Source organism: Narcine bancroftii, chromosome 2 (assembly GCF_036971445.1).
Source record: "Narcine bancroftii isolate sNarBan1 chromosome 2, sNarBan1.hap1, whole genome shotgun sequence".
NCBI lineage: Eukaryota > Metazoa > Chordata > Chondrichthyes > Torpediniformes > Narcinidae > Narcine > Narcine bancroftii.
The window spans coordinates 244,782,657-244,810,221 of NC_091470.1; the positions used below are offsets into that span (position 1 = coordinate 244,782,657).

Below are 27,565 nucleotides of genomic sequence, written 5' to 3' on the forward strand. Positions count from 1 at the left end.
CTCTCAAGAACTTGCGGTGAAAACTGGGGTCCCTGGTATCACGGCAATCCCCACCACATGGCCAGCCCAAACCGTCCCTGGGAACAGTATGTATTCTGAATATGAAATGTGAAATCTGATCTGATAATCTGGAAGCCTTTATCCCCTTCGGCACCCTCTTGTGTCTTGGTTCCAATACCTGGTTTTCCTTCACCCAATCTTGAGCTAGTCTCCAGCAGTTCACAGCCTGGTGCGAGTCCGTTAACTGCAATCGTCAAAAGCTTGCAGCATGTGTAGCTTCCTTGCCTCAAGTCGTCAACAGCCTGCCTCCTGTGAGTCGTTCACCATTCCATTGGTTGGCGATGGTCACCATCCTGTGGGTCGTCCCCTTTGCTTATCCTTCTCAACAGGTGATCTCCCTGTTTCTAGTGCCCTACACCAGTCCTCTACTTCTCTGGAGTCTATAACCCCTCATGTCCGCTGCCAATAACGTAGGTAGCACCATCTTGGGCCGAGACCCCACTGTCACAGGATTTTAAAATAAACCACAGTTGGCTCCTTTAACAGCCTGTATGGAGGCAATGGCAGTCGGATTGGGCGTTTGGACTGCTAGTCTGCACCTGGACACTTAGGACCTTGAGATAAAAGTACAGATATTGCAGCTGCTGCAATTGCACAGGAAGGTGCCATGTAAAGTGAAGATTAAAGACTAAAGCACATGTTAGATGGAATGTTCCATCAGGTATATTAAAAAGAAAGATGATGGACTTCTATTGGTGGAGGCATCAGACATTATGGTGAATAATCCATTAAATTCTGAGGAATGAAAAGTGATAACAAGGAAAATAAATTTTAACCTGATCCGATCATAAGGGCTGAATAGAATTTCTCAAATGTATTCAGGAAATGTTTGTTTAATCAATATTTAGAGGTCCCAATAGAGAGAGTGCAACACAGGACTTCTGATTAGTGAATGAGACAGGGCGGATGATGGAAGAATATGTCAGGGATCACTTCGGATCTAGTGATCGTAATGCCATTAGATTCAAGATAATTAAGGAAAAGGATAGATCTGCTCCCAGGGTTGAGATTTTAAATTGGAGAAAAGAATTTTGATGTTAAGTATGGACTGAACAGGTTGTTTTCTGGCAAAGCTGTGCTTGGAAAGTGGGCGATGTTGAAAGTACAGAGTTTATCTGTTTTAGTCAGAATTAAAGGGAAGACTAAGGACAAAGGAATCTTTGTTTTTGAGAGATGTTGAGCTCCTGGAGGAGGTGCATAGCAGGTATAGGCAGCAAAGAACAAACAAGGTAGTTGAGGAGTATAAGAAATGCAAAATAAATGCGAGAAGGACATCATAAAGCTCTGGCAGATAAGGTGAAGGAAAATCCTAAGGGATTGTATGGATGTCTTAAGTGCAAAAGGATAGCCAATGTTAAAATTGGTTCTCTTAAAGATCAGAATGGTCATCTTTGCATGGAGCCAAAAGAATGGGGGAGATCTGAAATGGCTTTTTACATCTATTTTTACTCATGAGGCAGACACAGAGTTTATAGAGTGACCAAAACAGCAGTGAGGTCGTGGATCTATACAGATTACAGAGAATGAGATGCTAGCTGTTTTGAGGCAAAAAAAGGATAGATAAATACCAAAGGTCTGACAAGATAGTCTCTTGGTCCTTGAGGGAAGCTAGTGCAGAATTGCAGGATTCCTTGCAGAGGTATTTAAAATGTCCTGAGACACAAGCAAGATGCCAGAAGATTGGAGGATAGCTAAGGTTGTTCCATTGCTTAAGAAAAGCTCTAAGAATAATCCAGGAAATTTTAGGCCTGACATCAGTTGTGGGTATATTACTGGAAGGTATTCTCAGTACTTGGATAGACAGAGGCTGATTAGGGATAGTCAATGTGGCTTTGTGTATGGTAGGTCCTGTCTTAACAATAAATGGTGTAGAATGTGATCTGGAAAACCAGATACATAGTGGAGTCACAGGTGAATATGGTCGTAAAGAGAGCTTTTGGCACATTGTCTTCCATAAAGTTTTGAGTACAGGAATTGGGATATGTTGAAGTTGTATAAGGCATTGATGAGGCCAAATTTGGAGTATTGTGTGTAGTTTTAGTCACCTAACTACAGGAAAGATATCAATAAGATTGCAGAGAAAATTTACAAGGATGTTGTCGGAATTGAGGAGCTTGGTTACAGGGAAAGTTTAAATAGGTTGGGACTTTATTCCCCTGTGTGCTGGAAAATGTGGAGAGATATGATATTCAAAATGTGGTGGGGTATTGATAGACAAAATGCAAGCAGGCTTTTTTCCACTGAGGTTGAATGAGGCAAAAATGAGAGCTCATGCATTAAGGATGAAAGGTAAAATGTTTAAGGGGAACAGTAGGGGGTACTTCTTCACTCAGATAGTGGTGAGAGTGTGGAATGAACTGTGAGCAAAAGTGGTAGATGTGGGTATGATTTCAACATTTAAGAGAAACTTGGATGGTTAAATGGGAAAAGGTCTGGAAGGCTATGGTCTGGGTGTAGGTTGATAGGACGAGGTGGAATAATAGTTCAGCACAGTCTAGATGGGACGAAGGGCCTGTTTCTGCACAGTAATCCTCTGTCGTTCATGAATTAAGCTTTGGATGTCACTGACGAAGTAGCAAGACATGCTCCAGTGTGAAGATATAACTATGCCAGTTAACTTTCATGAATGATGACTAAAAGGGAACTATCTTTACAAAGGAAACTATCTTAACAAAGGAAACACTTATTTTTTTAATGTAAGAACATTTGCAAACTACAGCATTCTCCTACACAAGGATCTTGTTAAGCTTGGCAATGCTTGCATGCTGCTGTGAGCATTCAGTAGCTTGATCTTTGTCTAATACTTCTAATTGATAGTTAAATTCTAGTTTAATATTGTTCTGCCACCTTCCAAAAATAAGGAGCATCTGTGAAAACAAAATATGAGCCAACTGGAGACGTAATTTGAAAAGGTCTTTGTGTTCATTCCCAGCAGAGCTACTTCCACCTACTATTATGTACAAATGGAAACAAGGTTGAAGAAGTGGGATTTTCATGTGAGAATATCTGAAACACTGCAGGCAGTGCATACGTGTTCTTGCACTAAGAATTTGATATATATGGAGCATGGCACACTCGATCATGGCATCCTGCATGTTCCACATAACCAATCTCCCTACGCTGGCACCTGCAACCGAGTACAAACCCGATTAGAAGTCCTCGTTGCAATAATAGGCATAATTTGCACACAAGAAGAGAAAAGCATCGTAAATCGGACGAGCTACTCGGTGCCAAAGCCGTAAATAGAAAGGTTGTTGTCAAGTCCTTTTCGTTCAAAGCCCTTTTAAACGGAACTCAGCGCGTTCCTTAGCAGACTCACAGTCCGTGTCCTCAGATGACCGCGTGAATGTGTCTTAATGATGCACTTGCTGCTGGCCTCCAAAAATCAACTGTGAGTTTCAACAACATTGCATTGGCTCCATTCTGAAGCAATTAGGTAAGGCTGCATGTTTCAACAACCTATTGGGGATTTCAATGTCTAAAGTGACGGGAGTATGACTCCAAACTAACTTAACTTTACAGGCTGAACTATGGAATGGAATGTCTCCGTAAAGGCAACCTGCAGAGCGTTTAACTTCAGGCTGATAATCCAATAATATGCATAAAATGGAAAATGCATACGTTGCGTGTAAACCTAAATGCTTGACCAAATGCACTGTAACTGACAGCCCACATGCTACCGAGTATGTCTCTACAGTAACTAATTTTTGTACGACGCACTTAATGGCATTTGGATTTTGTAACATATAGGTTTCTCCCTGAAAAAGTTAATAAAACATAACAAAATGACGGTAATAAAAAAAAGTAGCAATGTAAAACAGATGTGTACTTGAATTAAAAGCCAGGAGGTGAACTAAATGGCAGGAGGCATTCTCCCTTTGACGATACCAAACTGTGCTATTTTTTAAAAAAACCGAATTTACCATTTTACATGGGTCAAGTTAACCCGCTGAGCAGGCACCATCCTTTGCTGCGAGATTGGCAGGTTTCTATTAAGACTGAATTTTAGACTTGCTAGTGAAATCGCTACTTGAATTCACTGGTTGGTTTTCTTATTCTGAACTTTTTAAAATACTTGAAATAATGGTAGCGCAACCATGTGTGGTTCACCTCAAAACTGTCAACATATCCTGTTTCTTACAGCTATCTTAGTCTTGCTTTACCACAATGGAAACAATACCAAGATGGCATTTAGTTATTTCCATGATCAACTATTAATTACAATATGAAGCGACTAGCTTTCACTAGATATTGGTGTTCATCAGACTAATTGCCACTTGTATTCTCATTAACTCCCAACGATCAAGCTTTCTTATATAATTGGCTCTAAACCAAGATGAGCTCATCTTCTTGGAATAATACAGTACCTCAGAGAAGTTATAGTCCATCATACCCATGCCAACTCTTTGACCTACTTCCTTGAACCTTTTCAGATAAGTCATTTTTAAAATTTTTTGGTACATCTCCAATTCCCTTTTTGAAAGCAACAGAAATACTTTTCCTTTAAAGCTGTAATGACTTTCTTTACACGCACACAGAAAAAATAAATAAAATCCCTCCTTGGTTCTTTTACCAATTAACTTAAACCAGTGCAGGAAGGTACTGACCTTCCCATTATTTCCTCTTCATTTATTCTAATCAAAATGTTACAGGGATGATAGTACGATAGTAGCATTTATGAAACTCCTAGATAAATGCATGAGTATGCTGGGACGAGAAGGATATGTGCAACCAGCAGATTTTTAGTTTGGCTTGGGCCTGAGACCCTTCTGGACCCCCCTTCTTGTCCTCAACACCCTCTTGAATGCTGGTTCCCATATCTAGTTCCCATGAGTCAGTCCCTAAGCCTGTGTGGCTTGTCAACAGCAAGTTGCCCACTGCCTGTGTGGGTACTTCGGGCACTCAACCCCTCGCTAGTCCACTGCTGTGGTCACCTTCCCTTTAAGATCGTCTCCTCTGCTTCTCCTTTTCAACAGGGTTGGAGGGATGGTGGTGTTCTCCCCTTCTGGTGCCTTGTGCCAGTCTGCTGCTCCTCTGGTATCTGCAACCCCTTGTGGCTGCTGCCCAGCATAGGTGCCACCATCTTGGTCACAGACCCAGCAGTTGTAGAATTTTAATTAAAAACACTGACAGATGCCTTTACAAGCCATTTGAAGCCTGTACAGAGCCATCAATATTAGGTCCAACTGTTATATTAAAATAATAAGGATTTTTTAAAAAAACTTAAACTAATCTAATCCCCTCCCTCTAATTAAAGTTACTTTTTTTTAAGTCAAAGAATTAATGGAATATATAATACTTATTGACTCTTCCAATTGAAAAAAAATTCTAAGAATGGGCCCCATAATTTCATAAATTAAGACATTCTATTTTAATATTATATCTGATTTTATCTAAGCTTAAATATGACATTACATCATATAACCACTATGTATGAGTAGGGGATGCATCTCTTTTCCATTTCATTAAAATAGAGCAGTCTAATAATGGGTCTGACATGGCTGCATTCATTATGTTTATTACTAGATGGTGTTAATACAAATAATGTATATATGCACATTTTATTACTTTTTTTTTCCTCTCCCTTTGGTATGCATTTGCTTGTATACAATTGATTCATTATGTGATTGTCATTTATTATGTATGCTTATTATGTTAAACAATAAAAATGTATTAAAAAGAAAAGATGTTAAGTCCAGGTGGTTGAACCCTGCAGAGCAGTGCTGTATCTCTACTACTCTCTCCCAGATCTGCATCAGTGGCTGCTGACATAGTTCCGGCAGGGATTATGGCTAGCCCAATTATAATCTTAAATCTGCATTTCACAGTTCCTTCAGTAACATTTCATTCCCTATCTTATCAAGAATCCATCTACCTCTGTGTGGCGTGATCAATAACCACAAGCAGACACAAAATGATTAAAGGCTTTCATATCCAGAAACATCAGGCATGTCTCTACATGCTACTGGCATAGATCCAAGGCTGGTATGGAGGGAGGAGACTAGGGCTATCAGCATGTATTAGAAATCTATGGGGAGGAGTTACAGGGTCAGAGGTGGGCCAGTCTGTGCAGGCTAGTGAGGTCACAACTGCACTACCATGTTCCATCACACTCTGCCTTAAATTTTAATCAAAGGTTTTTCACATGGGTCTTTGAAGAAAAAAAATCCAAACACTCATGATCCTCTGGGAGAATAAAAGCCTGATTCCTTTGTTCAAACCGTGATCTCTGATTCCCAATTCTCCCACAAGAGGAAATGTTATCTCTACATTCGCCTTGTACATACCCTTTAGAATCTTACCTCTTTGATAAATTAACATCAATTTTGATTTTATATCAAGGCTACATTTTATTGAACTGATGTAGTTTTCATTTCTGTTTGAATATAAGATAAGTTTCAGAAACTGGAATAGAAAATCAGAAATTTAAGATTTATTTTAGTGGAGGTTGTTCAATTGAATTGAAGTGGAGGTCACTGCTTAAGTAGTTCATAATTAACTCCAGAAATATACAGTACTTCACAAAAGATCAGACACGTCACATCAAAAATCTGATGTAGAGGAACTGTGGAAATAATTTGTACCCATGAGGGGGCTGATTTGAAAGTTCATGAGTCATTATGGACATAGAGATTGAAGATTGTGAATTCAGCTTCTCAGTCATTCATTCATTCTTTCTATTATATGCTGGAGATGTAATTAAACTTTATATTGATTTTAAGCATGAAAATCATTTTGAATCATAGTTTTGATGCTATAATATAAAAACTTATCACTAATTTTACCACAGGTGAAATAAACTATTCTTGACTATTCAATTGTTGCTTGAAAAAGCCATAAATGCTGGAAATCTAAATGGAAAATAGAAAATGCTGGAAATGCTCAGCAAATCACACTGCATTGGTGATGTGGAAACAATAGATATAATTTCAGGTTGATGACCTTTCTTGAGAACTTATACTGTGAAGACTTTGGTGTATAAGCCTTTTATCACAGCCAATATACAGAATGTCCTGATTAAATCGTTAAAAGCATTGCACTCTTAATGTTCTGTTCAAGTGAAGCAACACTTCACTTGTGAATCTGCAGGGGTTATCTATTGCATCACTGCTCCTGTTGTAGCCTCCACTACATCAAAAAGACTGGACGCAGATTGGGAAATTGTTTCCTTGAATGCCTTCACTCTGTCTACTGGAATAGCAGGGATCTCCCAGTGGCCAACCATTTTAATTCCATACCCCATTCCTATGTTGATACGTCTGTCCGTGGCCTCATGCACTGCCGAAAATGAGGCCACCCACAAATTGGAGGAACAACACCTAATATTTTGTCTGGGCACTCTCCAACCAGATGATATTAACATTGAGTTCTCTGGTTTCAATTTGGCACCTTTTCTGTCACCCTCTCTTCTCCATCCCTCTGTCTCCTTTCTTCCAGCTCCCCACTCACTTCCATCTCCATTCAGAGAGCTACCCCCTCACCCTTTCATCTCAGCTTTTCCCTCTTCTGCCCTCCCACCAAAGACTTGTTGGCTGTGCTCTCCCCTCCACTTCTCTCCACCCCTTGCTTTTTTATTCAGACACCTGCCTATTTTTTGCTCATACATTGATGAAGGACTTAGAACTAAAATGTTGGTTATATCCCTTTGCGTGCGATGGAAATCTGAATTAAAAACAGTGTTACGAGTCCAAAGGACCCCAAAACCCAGCAGCAATAGATATTCACCATGACAAATGGTTATTTGAGCAAAAGTTATTTTTAATTAACTTTAAACAAATGAAAATAGAATCAAACTTTAACTTACCTCCATTTACTTAACTAACCCAAAATAACCCCCTTCTAATTCTAAGCGCACGTATTTGATGTGTGTGTACATTTAAAAAAAAGTTCTTTGGTTCACAGTTCAATCTCACTTCTCCTTCCAAGTTTTCTGGTTGCAGGCAATTCTTATACTATGCACAGAATTTAACATGTATAAAGATCACCAGGCTTTAGTGCTTGAAAAGTAAATGTTTACCGTTCAGGAAGGTTCTTGTAGGGTTTGCAGAGAGATATTTGTTGTTCTGGGATTTCCACAACTGAAGTACCACCATTGGTCACCTCAATGTCTCGCTGATGAAACTTGCCCCATCAGGTTCTCCAGATGATAACCTCTTTCTTTCAGCCTAGCACAGAGTTCCTTTCTGTTTTGCTTATTCCAAGAGAAGCATCAGACAGAGAGCACTTTCAGCCATCCACCACTCTGGAAGTTTCTGTTTCCAACCAACTTTTCCTGACTTGTTTCAGCCGTGACTGTTCAGTCTCTTTCAGTGTCACACACACACTGGCTGAGAGAGTTTGTTGAGCTTGTCTTCTCTCTTCTCTCTCTCTCTCTCTCTCTCTCTCTCTCTCTCTCTCTCTCTCTCTCTCTCTCTCTCTCTCCAACTGCCAACTACCGGAAAGCCCATGTGACTCTCTCACTTGGTAAAACCCCCACCTTCTTCAGCAAACCACAGGAGTTCTCCCTCTTGGTCAAGCTGTCATCTTAGGTAAACAAAACACAGGAGTGACCTTTCTGTGAGCACTTTGCAGAAAGATCAGAAGCCTTGTAGTTATCCAACCAGCCAGCTTGTCTCCAATTCCAATGGTCTATTCCATTCATGATGTCATTTCAATTAGCACCTACTTGTGAAATGTGCATAACATTCTTCATAGATCCTGCAATGTTACTGAATATGAATTCTTAGTATTTCAAATAAGATCTGTTTTAAAATGTGTGTACGTATGCAACCCAAATTCCTCCCAATATTTATCCATTACAATAGAAAATGCCAGAAATGCTCAGCAGATCAAGCTGCACTGGTGGAGTAGAAACAATAGATAACATTTCAGGTTGATGACCAGAATTTTTACTGTGAAGGTTTTGGTATGCAAGCCTTTCATCACAACTATTAAACCTCGCTGCATGATCTGCTGAGTTTCTCCAGCACTTTTGTGTATTAAACACTTGGCATGCCCTATAGATGGTAGAAAGGCTTTGACATGTTAGAAGGTGAGCAAGTCTCTGCAAAATGTCCAGCCTCTCATCTGCCCTTATATTGCTGTATTTGTGAGTCTGGTCCAGCTGAGATTCTGATCACTGGTCACTAGTCAAATTGTAATGCTGAGTCCAGCCTAGTAATGTCACAGAATATCAACTGTAGATGGTTGGATTCTCTCTTGTAGGAGATGGTTATGGCCTGGCGCTTTTGTGGTGCAAATACAACCTGTCATTCATCTGTCCCAAGTATGATATTTCTACATAAGGACATGGGTTAGTTCATTCACTAAGGAGTTGTGAAAATCATATAAATATCATCGAATGTATGAGAAATGTCAGCTGATCTGATGGGATGTCCATGATATTAAAAGATGCATTTTGTAGTCTCTCATTTTCGTAGCATTGATCACAAAGTTGTGACCATCACTGTGCCTGATGACTATGTAGCCAGACAGATATGACACCATTTTTGGCAAGTGAAAGGGAGGTAATTTATTTTTATGTGGACCAATGGAAAGAATCAAATCAATCTCTTTTGTTCAAAAGAATATATAATATTATAGGACTGTGGAACTCTTAATTTTGCTTGCACCACAGATAAATTGTGGGGATTTGTTGATTTTTAAGAAGGATTAATAAATTTCACTAAGGCTGGCCAAAATTCATAATTGTTGTGATAGCAACAGAAGCCCTAACATAGTTGGCATAGCAGTTAGCACAATGCCATTACAGTGCCAGCAATCAGGACCAGGACTGTACTGTCTGTCAGGAGTTTGTAAAGAATTCTCCCATATCTGTGTGGGTTTTCCCCAGGGGTTCTGGTTTCCTCCCACCGTTTGAAACACACTGGGGATGTTGTGTAATTGGGCAGCACGGGTTCATGGGCTGAAAAGCCTTTTACCACGCTGTATGTCTCAATTTTTAAAATTAAATTTAAGGTTAGGGACATGAAATCCCAGTTCATAACAAAGTAAGAACCTGATCAAATAGAGAGAAATCAAATGTTCTGAAACACTGTGCTCTGTTACAGGTTCTGACAGTTTCTCACAGGAGAGAGATGTGGATGGATCTTCTGCTGATCTCTTACATAAAAGAGTTGCCAAAGAAGCTCAGGGATTTGTCACTTTTCATTCACAAGGCTTCACTTGAAGTCTCACTGCCTATGATCAATATCAGCAATTGATTCTGAAGCTAAATGATTTTGTTCTACTGGGATTTTAATTTCTTTTTCAGGTACTTGGAACTTAGGAAAAAGCTTGTCTATTTATTGTTTTAATTTTTTCTCTTGTCTCCTTCTCAAGAATCCTAGATCCCAGAGGACAATTCTTTTATCCCCCTTCTCTTCCTTAGTTTTCTGCCCTTACCCAGCAGAGTCTTGCTCTTACTCATCTATACTTCAGCCTCCATTATATTTTCTCACTGTTTCTCTTTGTATTCTCTCTGTACCATGTTCCAAACTCACCAAATTGTCCACAATCTCTATTCCTTCTCTAACTCAAAAGGTTATGGATTCAAACCCAAGCATTGGGCTAGGGTTTGAATCTAGGCTGCCATTTCAATATATTTCTGATGGGCTACTGTGTAATTAGAGATGCCAACCTTCAATTATTGGTGTAATAAGAATGGAAATCTACATGTTACTGCCTGAAGCTTTCTGAGTACCATGATACATGAATTATACCCTGTATTTACCAAAAAGGCATTGGAAAGAATATTTAAGCTTCATTGAAAATTCCTCCTCCATAATATGAGAATACAGAGGTCTGTAGAACATGTCACTTGACTGCTCAACTTTTCAAATGGGAGGTCAATTTTCTTTTCATGGAAGAACCTCAATTTTGCAATATGAAAACATTGAACAAGCAGGTGACAATGTGAACCAGCTCAATTTCTCCTCAGAGTGGATGAACCTGGAGTTCTATTTCAGAAAATGTCCTTTAGCCCATATATTCTGTGAAGGCCAAAGGACATTATCAGAAATAGAATCATAGAACATTACACCACAGAAATAGGCTATTTGGCCCTTCTAGTCAGTGCCAAGCTATTTTTCTGCCTCGTTGCATTGACCTGCACCCAGTCAATAGCCCTCCACACTGTCCAAATTCTTCTTTAATGTTAAAATTGAGCCCACATTCACGATTTCAGCTGGCAGCATGTTCCACACTCCCACCACTCTCTGCATGAAGAAGTTCCCCCTAATATTCCCCCTAAACTTTTCCCCTTTCACCCTTAACCCATGTCCTCTAGATGAATCTTACCTACTCTCAGTGGAAAAAATCTCTGACTACACCCCATAATTTTAAATACATCTATCAAATCTCTCCTCATTCTTCTATGCGCCAAAGAAAGAAGTCCTACCCTTTTTAACCTTTCCCTACAACTCAGGTCCTGAAGTGTGGGCCATATTCTAGTAAATCTTCTCTGCACTCTTTCAATCTTTCCTGGTTAGGTGACCAAAGCTGCACACAATTCTATAAAACTGGCCTCACCTATGTCTTCTACAATTTTAACATAACCAGTGGCATCAGTAGGGTTGATGTCACCCAATGCTGTAAATCATGGTGTCACCCTCCCCCCCCCCCCCCCAACCCTCCCTCCATAGGCTGAGTGTACCAAGCATAGAAGAAACTGGTGTGTGTTCCTTGAATGTCTGGGGTGTCATCGGCTCTGATCAGGGTTGGGTGGGGGGTGGGGGGGGGAGGTGGTGGAGAGGCGGGCTTTAAGCAGAGCACATTAGAAAGTTCAAAAAGTAGAGTTTTAGCTTTGTAGGTATATTGATATATGTATGCTGGGCTTACAAAAAATGTTTTTTGTTGTTATAACTAACTACAGGGATATTTTTATAAAAAATAATAAATTTCTGCTGAAACACTGCACAAAAATTTTATAGATAATCATTTTGGTGTCACCCCCTCTGATGGTGTCACTCGATGCAATGTAACTCTGCACCCCCTTGGTGACGCTAGTGAAACATAATATCCCAAATCCTCTACTCAATATTTTGATTTATGAAGGTCAATATACTAAAAGCTCTCTTTACAACCCTATCTAACTTTGACGCTACTTTCAGGGAACTATGTATCTGTATTCCCAGATCTCTGTTTTACTGCACTCCTCAATGCTCTTCCATTTCCTGTGTATGTCCTTTCTTGATTTGTCCTTCTAATATGCAACATCTCACACTTATCTGCATTAAATTCCATCTGCTATTTTTCAGCCCATTTTTCTAGCTGGTTCAGATCCCTCTGCAAGCTTTGAAAACCATCTTTACTGTCCACAACACCTCCAATCTTTGTATCATCTGCAAACTTGCTGATCCAATTTACCACATTATCATCCAGATCATGGATATAGATGAAAAACAGCAATAGTCCCAGTACTGATCCCTGAGGCACACCTCTAATCACAGGCCTCCAATCTGTGAGAAGCAATTATCCACTACCACTCTTCAGCTTCTCCCATATAGCCAATGTCGAATCCAATTTACATCTCACCATGAATACTAAGCGTTTGAATCTTCCTGACTAACCTCCCATGTGGGACCTTGTCAGAAGCCTTACTAAAGTTCATGTAGACAACATCCACAAAGTTAATCCTTGATTAACTTTCCTGGTAATCTCCTTGAAAAACTCTTATCAGATTAGTTAAACATGACCCATCACACACAAAGCCATGTTGACTATCCCTAATAAGTCATTAACTATCCAAATACTTGTTTATCCAATCTTTTAGAACACCTTCCAGTAATCTACCTTTAAACTCCTGTTTTGCAGGATAGTCACCCCTAATTCTAATCCTATTCCTAACACCATAGTAAATTAGATGCCTTTTTTTTGTCACTGATTTGTCTTTAAAATGGCCCACTAATTGATTGAAGTGGGCAACAAAAAGTCAAAGACCCATAGAATTTTATAGAAATTATATAGGCTCTTTGGTTCAACTCCTCCATGTTGACCGGGGTACTTTGTTGAGCTGGTCCCATTTACCTGTAGATGGCCCTCTAAACCTTTCCTATCCACAGTACATACCTGTCCAAATATTGCTTTTAACTATTGTAATTGTACCACTTCCAATGGCAAATAATTCCATACCCTGATCACCTTTTATGAGCCCCTAAGGTCTCTTTTAAAACTTACCCTTCTAGCTTTAAACTCTTTCCCTGGGAAAAAAAAGATTGTGACTATCCATCTATCTATGGCTTTTTCATAATTTTATATATCTTTATGAGGTCTCACCTCAGTCTTGTTTGCTCTAGGATAAACAATCCCAGCCTATCCAATCTTTCCTTATAACTCTAACCCTTCTGTTCTGGCAATGTCCTTGTGATTCTTCTTCTGCACCTTCTCTAGCTTAATAACATCCTTTCTATAACATGACAACCAAAAATTGCACACAGTACTCCAAGCGTGGTCTCAGAGTCATCTGCAATGTGACATCACAACTCTTGTACACCATGCCCTATCTGATGAAGTCCAGCATGCACCTCCTGCACCTCTGTGGCTGCCTGTGTTGCCACTTTCAGGAAGCTACATTCTTCATGTAGAAGAGAGGAAGATCTTGTAGTCCTGTGCAATGCCAGAACTAAACATGGATGGAAGTGCCAATTTCATCAAGCAATCACTGCTGACATACACAATGAATTAGCTTTGGAAAGTGTGTTAATTTGCAATATTTATTGCTTTTTAGTTAAAAGGAAAATTAGTTGCATGGAGAAATATCTCAAATGGGATTCTTAATCACAGGGAAATTAAGGAAATAGTTCTAAACCTATAGTGGTCTCCATTTGGTTTTTGTAACATTTTGGAGACTGACTTTCTTGAGCTCTGGTAACATTACATGGGCACTGATGATTAAGTTTGGATTTGAAGACACTTCATTAAAAACAGCTAATTAAGTGATTAAAATTCCAATATGCTTATCTAAGTCCCTTTTGAAAACCCTGGTAATACGATCAATGTTGGCGGAGAGGGTGCTGGGGCAGTGGAAGCAAGAAGTTAGGTTTGGATTGGTGTCAGTATCCCTTTATGCAAAGGGCATGGAAAAGTCTGTCTTTGATACCATGACAGCTGTTAAGGATGTCAATTAAAAAGAATATGAAGGGATTTACAAATATCTGTAAAAGCATGGTTAAGGTAGTGGTTAGCACAACGCTGTTACAGCCAGCAATTGAAACTGCGGTTCGAATCCCACACAGTCGGTAAGGATTTTGTATGTTCTCCCCATGTCTGCATGGGTTTTATCTTGGGGCTCTGGTTTCGTCTTACTGTTCGAAGCATACCAAGGATTGTAGGTTATTTTGGTGTCATTGGTTGGCACAGACTTATCATGCTGTATGTCTGAATTTAAATTTTAAAAAATATTAAAGAGCCTGTCTGAAGCTAGTGGACTTACATTAATAATTGGCTGTTTCAGTGATAGAACATTGACTCAAGCCCAAATGTAAAAGCTGCTTCTTCGTAATCACTAGCCTGCAGAAAACAGTGAATGTTTACATTCTTCCATTGCCAGGAAAATTCAGTTAAATTATTTTAAATAGCTTTTATACTTTAACCCCTAGACTTCCTAACTGGTACTTGTTCATTCTGTACTTCAGAATTAGAAAGATATTTATTTTCTTATGCTTTATTTCATGGACATGTGCATCATATAATAGATTCATGTGCATTCACATATAGTTATAAATATTATTTTAATTGATATTCCTATCATTTAAATACTGTATCATATTTATAGATGGATAATATTTACATAGTTAATTAATACTTGCTATTTTATAATCAAAATAGATTTATTTGCAGGAATGACTTTAAAATCCTAAGAGTAAACAAACTGAATTCCAGACTTACAGCAAGTGAACGGGAAGGTAATTGGACAAGCATTTTGCATTAATCTTCATTATCAGTTATAAAAACTAACAGCTCAGAAACAGCTCCAACATATGCTTTGAAAAGGAGGAACACAGAAAAATCTATAGTCACCTAGACACTGAAACTGAGTAAATTGTTGGTAATTTTTATGGTCTTAAAAGAAGTTGCTTACTGAAGAAGTTGTAAATTGCTCTACATTTTCCCCAGATTCTAAAATAATATTATATTGGAAAATTAATAAAGCAACTCCTTCAAGGGGTGCAGAGAGAAGTAGTAGGCCAGATAGCTTAACAATGCTATATGCCATGGTTAAAGATTTTATATCAGGATAATTTAAAAAATCAAGGCAATCAGACAAAGTCAATGTAGTGAAACACAACTATTCCAGCTGCTGGAATCCAGAGCAAACAATAGACTGCTGGAAAATTTGTCCATGGACAGAAATGGTTGGAAACTGCTGGGGGACTGAAACAGGAATGGACAATACCGGATATAACAAGGGATTAGAAAATGAGGAAGGGCTAAGAGATGATAGGATTCTGGACAGAAGGTGGAGGGGTGGAGAAACCACAGGGGATGTGGAAGGTGGAGAGTGAAGTAAGAACAAGAATACTTAAAGAAGAGATGGAAATAGTGGAACCAGATCAAAAGTGGAAAAATCTGAGTTCATACTATTGAGTTGAAAGCTGTCCAGAAGGAATATGATGTGTTGTCCTCCATTTTAATTTTAACCTTACTCTGGCAATGGATAAAGCCAAGGACAAGCAGGTCTGTGTTGGAATGTGATTAAAATGGTTGGCAATTTGGAGTTCTAGCTCAGACCCACAGACAGATTGCAGTCTTTGGTGAAGCGATCGCCTAATCTAGGTTTGGCCTCACCGATGTGTGGGGAGGTGACGTTGAGTGTACTGAATGCAGTAGATTAGGTTGGGCCTCGTGCTTGTAAAGTTCAGCTCACCTGGAAGGTCTGTTTGTGGCAATGAATGGGGAAGACATCAAATCAAATCAAATCAAATAGCTTTTTATTGTCATTGTACAAGTTATACAATGAGATTTATGTGTCTCTGCTCCATCCTCAACATCCATTGGAGCGCTTACATCCCTAACGTCGAAGTACTCGAGATGGCAGAGGTCGACAGCATCGAGTCCACGCTGCTGAAGATCCAGCTGCGCTGGATGGGTCACGTCTCCAGAATGGAGGACCATCGCCTTCCCAAGATCGTGTTATATGGCGAGCTCTCCACTGGCCACCGTGACAGAGGTGCACCAAAGAAAAGGTACAAGGACTGCCTAAAGAAATCTCTTGGTACCTGCCACATTGACCACCGCCAGTGGGCTGATATCGCCTCAAACCGTGCATCTTGGCGCCTCACAGTTTGGCGGGCAGCAACCTCCTTTGAAGAAGACCGCAGAGCCTACCTCACTGACAAAAGGCAAAGGAGGAAAAACCCAACACCCAACCCCAACCAACCAATTTTCCCCTGCAACCGCTGCAATCGTGTCTGCCTGTCCCGCATCGGACTTGTCAGCCACAAACGAGCCTGCAGCTGACGTGGACTTTTTACCCCCTCCATAAATCTTCGTCCGCGAAGCCAAGCCAAAGAAAACAAGGTTACCAATGCAGCGACGCAACCACAGGCAGCACCACAGAAGTTAAATAAAAAAATTTAATTTACAGTGCCGTATATGTCCTTTATGTGAATAGAGGGGAGGGTGTCGGCTGTATGTATAATAGATGTGGAAGACAGAGAGGGGAATTTGTGGATATGTGTGTTCAGTGTAGTGACAGCCTGGGGGAAAAAGCTGTTTCTGAATCTGTTTGTTCTTGTCTTGATTGACCTGTAGCGTCTCCCAGAGGGTAGTAGGTCAAACAGATGCAGGGCAGGGTGGGTGGGATCCTTTATTATTGCTTGTGCTCTACTGAGACAATGAGAGGTGTTGAGATCCTTCAGGGAGGGTAGGGGACATCCAATTATCTTTTCTGCTGCCCTCACCACCCGTTGAAGTCTTTGCCGCTCTTCCTTAGTGCAATGGGAGAACCATACTGTGCTGCAGTACAGCAGGATGCTCTGTACGGTGGAACTGTAGAAGGTAATCAGCAGCTTCTGACCCACCTTGCTCTTTTTGAGTATTCTGAGGAAGTACAGGCGCCTCTGGGCCTTTTTGATGACTGCTGAAGTGTTTACAGTCCAGGAGAGGTCGTCTGAGATATTGATGCCCAGGAGGTGAAGCTGTGGACCCTTGTCATACAGTCACCATCTATGTAGAGGGGGAGCGGGTCAGACCTGTGTTTCCTGAAGTCCAGAATGATTTCCTTTGTTTTTGTGGTGTTTAGGATCAGGTTATGAGCCTGGCACCACTCGGTCAGATTCAGGATTTCATTCCTGTAGGCAGACTCATAGAAGCAGGTTTTGCATTTTCTGCAGTTACTGCTTTGTCTAAGGGGGTGGAAGAGTGTGTAGGGAGGAAAGAGGGGACCAGGGAGTCTTGAAGAGACTGATCCTTACAAAAAGCTGAAAGGGGTCAGTGGGGAAGATGTGGCTGGTAGTCAATGTGGTTTTATGAAAAGGAAATAAGTTTTATCAGTTACAAGTAACAAAAACTATGCATAAAAAGGAACGTACTTAGATTTCCCAGGGTAAAATATCAAATGTCAAATATGAGAAGACATGCATGTAATGTGAGGGAGGGAGTTTAAAGGAGATGTGCAGGGCATGATTTTTTATATACGAGTATTAGGCACCTTGGCCGGAGTAATGGTGGAAGTAGATATGATAATACCATTTAAGAAGCTTCCAGACAGGCACATAAATATACAGGAAGCTGAAGTATATATTATCATGTGCAAGCATCAGACATTTAGTTTAATTTGGCACCATGTTCAACACAGACATGACAGGCTGATAGGCCTGTTCCGCTGCTATCTGTCCTGTATAAGGCATTTAATAAAATGCCACATTGAATGTTATCGCAGGATATAAACAATCTGATTAGGAAATAACATAGTAGTCTGGAGAGAAAGTTAGCTGGCTAAGATGAAGCAGACAGTAGGAATGATTAAGTCTTCTTCTAGTGGGAGGATGTAATGAATAGTGTTGCACTGAGACCAGTGCAAGGATCAGGACACTTTATCATGCAGGTGCCTTGCCATTTGGCATGGGTGATCATGTCTTTCCATCTGTCATGAGCTCTGACCCTCTGAATTGTAGTTGTTGCCTCCCCTGTTCTTCTTCAGTTAAGGTTCCATCTTTGAGTTGAGACCATAGATGATGTTGAATTCATGATTATACATGGGAAAAGTACTGAGGTGGTTTTCCGTTGCCTTCTTCAGTTGCAGTGTCCATACTGGACAGGCAACCCTGGCCATTGATCAGCAGATTCATCTGCCCAGTGTTTTTAGTTTTACAATCATAAATTCCAATTTGTAGAATCTACTTGTTTAAAAAAAAAACCATCCACCACCTCCAATCCATTGCTTCATGTGACCCTGATTAGGAGGCTAAACAGGTACTAAACCTTGCTCAAGGGTGACCTATAGGAAGGAGCGCCTTACATCTCCTTTTGCTGAGCAATTGCATAGCACCAACATCGAAGGACACTTTACACCATTAATATAAATGAAGGTGGAAGGCTTCAAAGAACTGGCTGCTAAATATGTCGATCACACAGAAGTAAGTAGGAGGCTACAAAGGATAGGTTAAATGTGTAGGCAAAGATTTGGAAAATAGAGTGTATTGGGGGAAATTGTGCACAAGAGAAGCATGGGATCCAATGTTGAGAACTGCAGAGCTTGTAGATGTAGCGGTATCTAAGTCTCCTAGTGCATGATTTGCAAAAGGCTACAGGTACAGCAAATAATTTGGAAAGTTTGCCTCTGAATATAATTGCTTATTGCTGTGGGAATTAAATAGAGATTATGCTTCAACTATATGGGGCATTGGTGAGACCACATGTGGAGTACAGGTTGTGGAAGATGTGACTTATGGAAATATAACTTTATGCAAATTCTCCCAGACTCTGCTCTCAGATATAGTCTTGAATCTCTTTACCAGAAAGCAATGCAGAGATCACTGACTGAACAAGCTAACGCCTCTTCCAAACTCTCCTTCATATAAGTACATGTAATGAATTCCGAGCCACGGGTACATGTTTTCTTTTATTAAACTGCTGGTAGTTTTCTTGATGATTAATAAATCAGCTCTCCCACCTGCCCAACCTCATCACTCCACCCAGGCTACATTCAGGTAAACATTTGTCACAGTTAACCTATTGGTAACACCTCCCAACACCTATGCTGACCTTTCCCTTTGCAAATTAGTCCCCACGGACTGTCAAGGCTAAAGATTTCACATTACTATTTTTAGGGAAGCTGTTCATTTCTGACATGGAAAATTCAGTTTATGAACACTTCTCAGGAAGGGAATCCTTATATAGCCCATGGACCTGTACATAATTGGTCTCATTACTTAAATAATTATGTCTCCACTTTGGAAGTAATACAATGATTCACTAGATTGATCCTGACGAGAATTTTCAAGTTAGTCTTGTATCCACTGGAGCAGGAACAGGGTTAAAACAGATAAGATCATGAGGAGACTGACATGGAGAAGTTGTTTCTTCATGTGCAGAATACAGAATTAGGAATCATTGTTTAAACATGAGAGTTTGCCCATTTAAGACAAAGCTATAGTGAGGTTTTTATATCAGAGAAGCCAAATCTTTAAACCCTTTACTCAGAGTGAGGTAAAATGAGAGTCTTGTAATATTTTTATGGCAGAGTTAGGTAGTTTATCATAATACTTAGGAATGCAAGTTGAGGTTAAGTTAGATTAGTCATGATCAGGTGAAACAGCAATGTAGTCTTCAGGGACTGTGTGACCAACTCCTGCTGTTGAAATTATGAGGTGGGATTTTATTGAGCCAGAAGTTCATTATTTTAAATTACTTTACAAGGTATAACATATCAATTCAGCTGAAATTCCTTTCCCTTTCATAGTGAGGCACTGCAAGTCTGAATCGCCATTCAATTGGCATCATCTCAGCTTCTCTCATGTCCCCTGTGGTGCATTAAGAGAAATAATCCAGGCCCTGGAAATGGTTAATATAACAAATGGTAAGAAGCAGTTACCTTTAGTATAAATGTCTGAACTGGGACAGAAAGTCTCAGACAAGTCACCCATTTTGGACTGAGATGAGGAGAAATTTCTAAACATGGTAGACTGCAAGTTTTGGAATTCCAAATGTGACACAGCTAAGAGGTCAGCCATTTTGGATGCTGAGAGATACTGCCCCCAAAAGATTCTTATTGATTGGCAGAGCAGTTGTGAAAAGTCTAAAAAATAAAAGCATGAATATTTCATGTTTTTATCAGCGAGGTTGGAATTGGGTCTCTCAACCATGGTCATGCCAGAAGAGATCCAAAGATTGACTTTTAAAGGTTTAGCAAGTCTGTATTTTCATGGTCCGGTATCCTATATACTATCTATCAAACTTGCATTGCCCTCTTCAAAAGATTAGTGATCTGCAACCTGATAATTTCCCTGAACATCAGTTCAACTGTGATATGTAGTACTTGGGAAGAAATGTAGATTGCACAGCCCTCAAGCTGTTCTGCCATTTGTTAAAATCTTGCAACTTAGCACAGTTATTGGTGAGACAGTGGAACAACTATCAGAGCTAGTGTCTCCATGCATCAGCAACCCAGTTTCAATTCTAGCACCAAGTATTATTGGCATATTTGCATGTTCTCCCAATGACCTTGTGGGTTTTCTCCAGATGTGCCAATTTCTTCCCACAAATATGTAAGTTGGTAGCAAGGGCAGCAATTAGTGCAATGCTATTACAGTGCCAGTGACTCAGGTTTTGAATCCAGAACTATCTGTAAGGAGTTTATACGTTCTCTCCATGTCTGCGTGGGTTTCCTCCAGGTACTCCTGTTTCCTCCCACCATCCAAAAACTATGGGGTTAAGGGTTAATTTTGGTGTAATTGGGCAGCACAGGTTTAAATGGCTGGAATCAGCTTCTAATGTGCTGTGAATAAATTTTTTAATTTAATTGGCCAGTGTAAGTTTTGTCTGGAAAATCTGAGAAAATTGTTGAGATACAGGAAGAGCAAAATGGGGTTGGTTTAAATGGATGCTTGATGGACAGCACGGGTTCAGTAGGCTGGATGCCTGTTGCCTTGCTGCATGTTTCCATGAATACCAAAATTCTTCCATTACAACCTTCCATCAAGATAGTCAACTCAGTATCTACAAATTTTTGGGATTGAATCACAAACTAATGAGTGATGAAATTTCAGTTGCTCTGGCTGCTTCCTTATACTGAGACAATGCCCCATGGTTCTGGAATCTCCAGTCAAAGGAAACAACCTCTCAATATATACCCTTTTACTGCTCCTTCATCGCTTTTATTCTTACTGAATTAGTTCTCAAAATAACTGTTACCCCAAGTTGATACTGTATAATTGCTTCATTATTTTCTATGTAGCCTGTTAGCATTACATTAATAATGGACATAGGCATATCTAGGATATGCCAGGTGGGGCAGAGAACAGGGGTTAGGGTCAACACGTCATATGTGAGATCAGGGGAAGAAGCACACTCGACCACTGCTACACTTCCATGGAGAATGCATATCAAGCCATACCACAACCACACTTCGGCAAGTCTGATCATCTTACTGTACTCCTACTCCCAGTGTGCAAGCAGAGACTGAAGAGCAATGGTGACGATGGCGAAAGTATGGTTGAGGGAAGCAGAGGAGCATCTGCAGGACTGCTTTGAATCAGTGGACTGGAACATATTCAAGAACATCCATAGACTTGAATGACTACGCAACAGGTTGTGATAGTACAGATTCTATCACCAATGTGTGTAAGTACAGATTGTAGTGTAGGATGACTGTGATTGCTTGAGAGTGTAGCCACACCTACTGGCAGGTCTTAAAGGATTGCTCCTAGCCAAACCAGGTCATTCTGGACTGGTTGACCTACTTATGATATGCTCCAGTCTTTTAGTTAATAAAATTGGTTCTTTCGACGCGCTCTACACAGGTGTCACTGACTTCATCAAGACCTGTGTGGATGAGTGTGTGCCCATGCACAAATACCGGGTGTTCCCCAACCAGAAGCCCTGGATGAATCAGAGAATTCACAACCTGCTGAGGATGAGAACAAGGGCGTTTAAGGCCGGGGATCAGGATCTTCACAAGAAGTCCAGGTACGACCTGCAGAAGGCCATCTCTGAAGCAAAGTGGCAATTCCGAAGGAGGCTAGAGACAGACAGGTATGCGCCATCTATGGGAGGGAGTGCAGGCCATTACAGCCTCCAAAGCCAAGGTGAATGCTATAGATGGCTGTGATGCTTCACTGCCCGATGAACAACACCTTCTATGCCAGCTTTGAAAAGAAAAACAAAACAGTGCCTGCCAGAATCCCTGAAAAAGCTGAGAACCCTGTGGTATCTGTCTCTGAGGGTGACATCAGAACATCTATAGCTGTACCTTGGAGAGTATTCTGACTGGTTGCTTCACAGCTTGGTATGGAGCCGTCAACTCTCAGGACAAGAATAAATGCCAGAGGGTTGTTAGCTCAGCCTGTGATATCACAGGCACTAGACTTCACTCCACTGAGGACATCTACAAGAGGAGGTGTCTTAAAAAAGCAGCCTCCATCGTCGAATACCCCCACCACCCAGGCTATGCCCTCTTCACTCTGCTATCATCGGGGAAAAGGTACAGGAACCTAAAGGCGAGCACCCAGCGGCACAAGGACAGCTTCTTCCCCGCTGCCATCAGATTCCTGAATGATGAATAGTTTAATGAACCCCAAGACACTATCCTACTTCCTGAGCTCTATTATTATAATTATTTCTTTTTCTTAAAGTGATGTGGTAAGATGGTTATAAAATGAAAGTTTACACATGACGCTGCTGCAAAACATCACATTTCATGACTTGTTCATGACAATAAATTCTGATTCTGATTTTACCACTATGTATTGTATGTAATGTAGTGAGTTAGCATTGAAATGTTGTGAATGGCCAATCAAGGCTTCACCCCACCCTCACCCATTAAGTGCGCACCTTGCATTGGCCAATTTAAATCATTTTATACTTGGCCTTGGGCCATAAGGCCCATTGACCTTTGTAATTGGCTTGACTTTGATGGCACTGAGTCATTGATTGTCCCTGTAAATTACCTGGATTGGGTGCTTGGGCTCCCCCAACCAGCCTGCTTGTGTTTGGCTGACTTGGCATTGAGCCATTGGACTTATGTAAATGACCTGGGCTGGACCATCCAGCCCTCCAGCACTATAAAGGGCACCAATGTGCTCCAGTCACCCTCTTCACTATTGTTGGGACTCAATCTTGGGACCACACTGTGCTTGAATTGAATCGCCTCTTTGCCATTGGGACATCCCTGCTTCACTCAGATCACTCCAGACCTAGAACAACCTCTGGAGCAATTGTTGGTAATGGTAAGTAGTTGCCTGTTGGGTAAGATGTACACTGCACTCTAATGTTAAAAGATTGAAACAATTGAGTGAGAGTGTTTACTTAGTACCCCTAGTCTGGCCTAGTAAGTTCCTAGTAGCTAATAAATGTATAGAGGGTGTGGGTGGGTGTGTCAGTTAAGGAATGGTATGGGAGTGGGATTGGTGGGTATCCTAGATTATTGTACTGGGTACCCAATCAATGTGTGCATGTGTCCATGTATTTTTTTTTTAATTACTGTATTGTTTCCATCCCAGTCAAAGGTCAGTACTGCTGAGGAACTCACTGGCTCACTCCGGCCTATAGCACCTCTCCAGGTCACTCTGGTACTGACACCAGGCTGCTCCAGCCTCTAGCACTGACTCCAGACCTTTCTGGTACTTCACTGAGCTGCTTTGGCCTTTCAGGGTTGCTCATCAGGTACCTCAGCAGTGCCAGTAGCTCAATGTGGAATCCATGGCCATAGGCCCCCACCAGCTAGAACTGCTCTGCCAGCACCACTGAGCTGGAGGAGACCAGAGCGGGCTGGCCCGGTGAGGTACCAGAGCAGAGTGGCACTCCTGTGAACTCTGGCAGCATAGCACTATATGCTTTAATTGTTCTATGTGTGGTTCTAACATGGGCTTTCTGTGCTGCAGCATTGCCTGATTTAATGGTTCTAGCATGGGCTTTCTGTGCTGCAGTGTTGCCTGGTTTAATGGTTCTAGCATGGGCTTTCTGTGCTGCAGTGTTGTCTGGTTTAATGGTTCTAGCATAGGCTTTCTGTGCTGCAGTGTTGCCTGGTTTAATGGTTCTAGCATGGGCTTTCTGTGCTGCAGTGTTGCCTGGTTTAATGGTTCTAGCATGGGCTTTCTGTGCTGCAGTGTTGCCTGGTTTAATGGTTCTAGCATGGGCTTTCTGTGCTGCAGTGTTGCCTGGTTTAATGGTTCTAGCATGGGCTTTCTGTGCTGCAGTGTTGCCTGGTTTAATGGTTCTAGCATGGGCTTTCTGTGCTGCAGTGTTGCCTGGTTTAATGGTTCTAGCATGGGCTTTCTGTGCTGCAGTGTTGCCTGGTTTAATGGTTCTAGCATGGGCTTTCTGTGCTGCAGTGTTGCCTGGTTTAATGGTTCTAGCATGGGCTTTCTGTGCTGCACTGTTGCCTGGTTTAATGGTTCTAGCATGGGCTTTCTGTGCTGCAGTGTTTAATAGTTCTTTGGTTAATAGCATCACACATTCTCGGCTCCCGCAAAAGTCTGAGCTGAGATCTGCGGCGACTTCCTCATCACCAAATTCAGTAAGTAGCAAGAGCACTTCGAGCAGATGATGGAATGGGGGACTGTACTAATATGTGACCCGGGACGTTCCAAGAGGGTTGACTTCGACTGACACTGACCCAAAGTTATCAGCAGGAGGCCATGGGCACAGAAGCTGCGCTGCATCTTCCAGCCAGGAATGGAATGGCAGGTAAGAAACACAGATTTCTAATACATTAGCTCAATGTATGTGTAATTTACTTGGATATGTCGGGCGGCAGCAGAACGGTTGGTGTGTGACTTTTTTGTGTGGATTTTTTACTGGGGTGCCTGATGTCTGTGGCAGCCCTAGGACACCACTTGGCCTAGATACGCCTCTGATATTGAATCCCTGCAATTTGCTCAGATATCTTGTCAGGTTATAATCTGATTGTTTTCTCTCATCTTACTTTCTAGACTAGTTGTGTTACATTAAAAGATTGAAAGGAAATGAGATAATGAAAGTGGCTGTTGAAATACTGGGATACTAATTTTAAAAAGTAGGATTGCTTTCTTATTTCAACAGTCACATGAGGAGTTGGTGACCATTACCGTTTTTTCCTTAGCTTGGAACATTGATTTAAACTATGAGGGAGAACCAATGCTTAATATTTAATTAACTGAATGTATATCTTACCAATATATTAATTAAACTAATTATTATACACAGAATGAAAGTTGTAACTAGTGAAAACTTCTTATGAATGGCGAGGTGACTATCTCAGTGAACTCCTGATCAGTGTTGACTCGTATTTATGGCACTTCTGCTACACCCCATACTTGCCTGAGTTACGTTCTTCTGCCTTGCCCCACATTCTCAGTTCATCTAGATCCTGTTGTATTTTCAGATAACATTTTTCACTGTCCACTATACCACCAATTTTGTTGTCATTTGCAAACTTAGTAACCATGCTAACTACATTGTCATCCAAGTCATTAATATAGATGGCAAACAACACTGAACCCAACACTAATCCTGTGGCACATAACTCCACTGAGTAACACACTACACTACTACCCACTTGCTCCAACCACCAACCTAATTCTGTATTCACTTAGCCAGGTCACTCTGGATCCCATGCAATCTGCCCTTCTGGGTCAGTTTACCAAGTGGGACCTTGTCAAAGGCCTTGCTAAAGTCGATGTAGACAATATTTACTGCACTGCCTTCATCAATCTTCAAATTATTCTAGCAAATTTGTAAGACATGGTTCCCATGCACAAAATCCTGCTGATTATCCCTAATCAGTCTTCTCTTTTCCAATGACAATGCAAGGAAAATTAAACTAGGGTTGGAGAGGATTAATGGAAGAGGGTGCTTGATGGTCTGTGTGAACTCAGTAGATTGAAAGGCCTGTTACAATGCCATATCTCTTTATGACTAAAACTATTGCTCTCTCCCCAAAATGCCTAAATTCACTTGAAGCAAATCAACATCAGTGTCCTTTGCAAGGCCAAAATTCCTTGCCACAAGGTCCTAGTTATTTTCAGTAAACTACATGAAGCAGGCCACATTGTTCACATTTGAAACTCCTGAAATAAACAGTCTATTCTGAGTTCTGCCATAGAAGGAGCAGACACTCAGGAATAAAAAGAGTTTGGTCCTTGAAATATATTCCCCATCCCCACTGACTCCTGGGAATCTCTGGCTCATGACTGGTGAATGTGGAGAAGAATACATGGGATAGCATTGAGAAATTCAAAGATGTACATTGGATATACACAAGGGTCTTGCTTTCGTGCGGTGTTTCATAAGAATCTATCCATCTAATGTCTCCTGTCTCTTCTATAGAAGAGTCCGCAGTTCCTTTATTGACCTTCTCAGAATCCACAAAACTGGAGTGAAGCCAAATCATCCTTGCTCCAGAACGACCACAAGAAAATTGCATTTCTCGGTGTGAGATGTCCATTTGGGAAGGGCAAAGTTCCATTTTCTCACGCTTTCACTTTTTCAGAGTCTTCAATAATCTTATCATCAACGATTGGACTTCAACACTCCAATTAATGTCATATGTTCAGCTTGCATGTTGGATCCAGTGTTTGGTAATGGAAAGGATTGTGTGATCACTAATTGTTAGCCAGTTGGTTGCTACTAGATTTTTACAGTAATCTGTTTGTAGTAAATGTTCATTTGACACTCCCAAGCCTTGTTACAAGATCCAAAGTCTTCATAAAGTATGTGATAGAATCACAGATGCCTCCTTTTTGTTTTATTTTAAATATTTTATTTTTGATTTCGAACAACACAGGTGAACACTTGTCCCCTTTTACAGAATATAATATACAGAGTCTTTATTTTCCCACCCTTCACCCCACACCCCTTCCCACTCCAAAACGATAAAGCAACAAACATATACTAATTACAAAAGTGAATAAAACACAACAGAATATCAAAGGTTACAAATGGGTCACAGGAATAATCCAAAGGTAACATAAGCCAAGAAGATACCCGAGCAACTTAAAATACTCTGAGAAACAAAACAAAAAGAGACAATACAAAAAAAAAAACTGGATGTGTGTTGACTGGGTCTCAGTGTCATTTCTTCAATCCTGACATTCTGGGACTGGTGTGAACTTACCATCCACCGCTCCTTTTTTTTAAAGAAAGTAAGTGGGGGGGGGGGAAGTAATGATACCTGCATTCCAATATACCACAAGTACGGTTACCACACTTCAACGTACATACTATACCTTCCCCTCAGATTGTAGTTGATTTTCTCCGGGGTACCACCGCTCTGAATCTTCATGACCAACGTGTGGTGCTCAGCTAGGAGTCAGACTTCCAGGTAACCGCTGTACAGCCAAGGCAACCTTTACAAACTGAATTTGATAATTGGACAATCTCAAACTCA

At 40.8% G+C, this 27,565-nt stretch overlaps 1 long non-coding RNA gene across 1 annotated transcript in view; it reads left to right on the plus strand.

The window, feature by feature from the left end:
* The first annotated feature begins 1,415 nt into the window (after nt 1-1,415).
* LOC138755196 (uncharacterized) overlaps nt 1,416-27,565 on the plus strand; it is a 334,189-nt gene continuing 308,039 nt past the window's right edge. Inside the window, exon 1 of the long non-coding RNA XR_011352102.1 lies at nt 1,416-3,496. This is a non-coding gene — a long non-coding RNA (uncharacterized lncRNA). The remainder of the gene's footprint in view (nt 3,497-27,565) is intronic.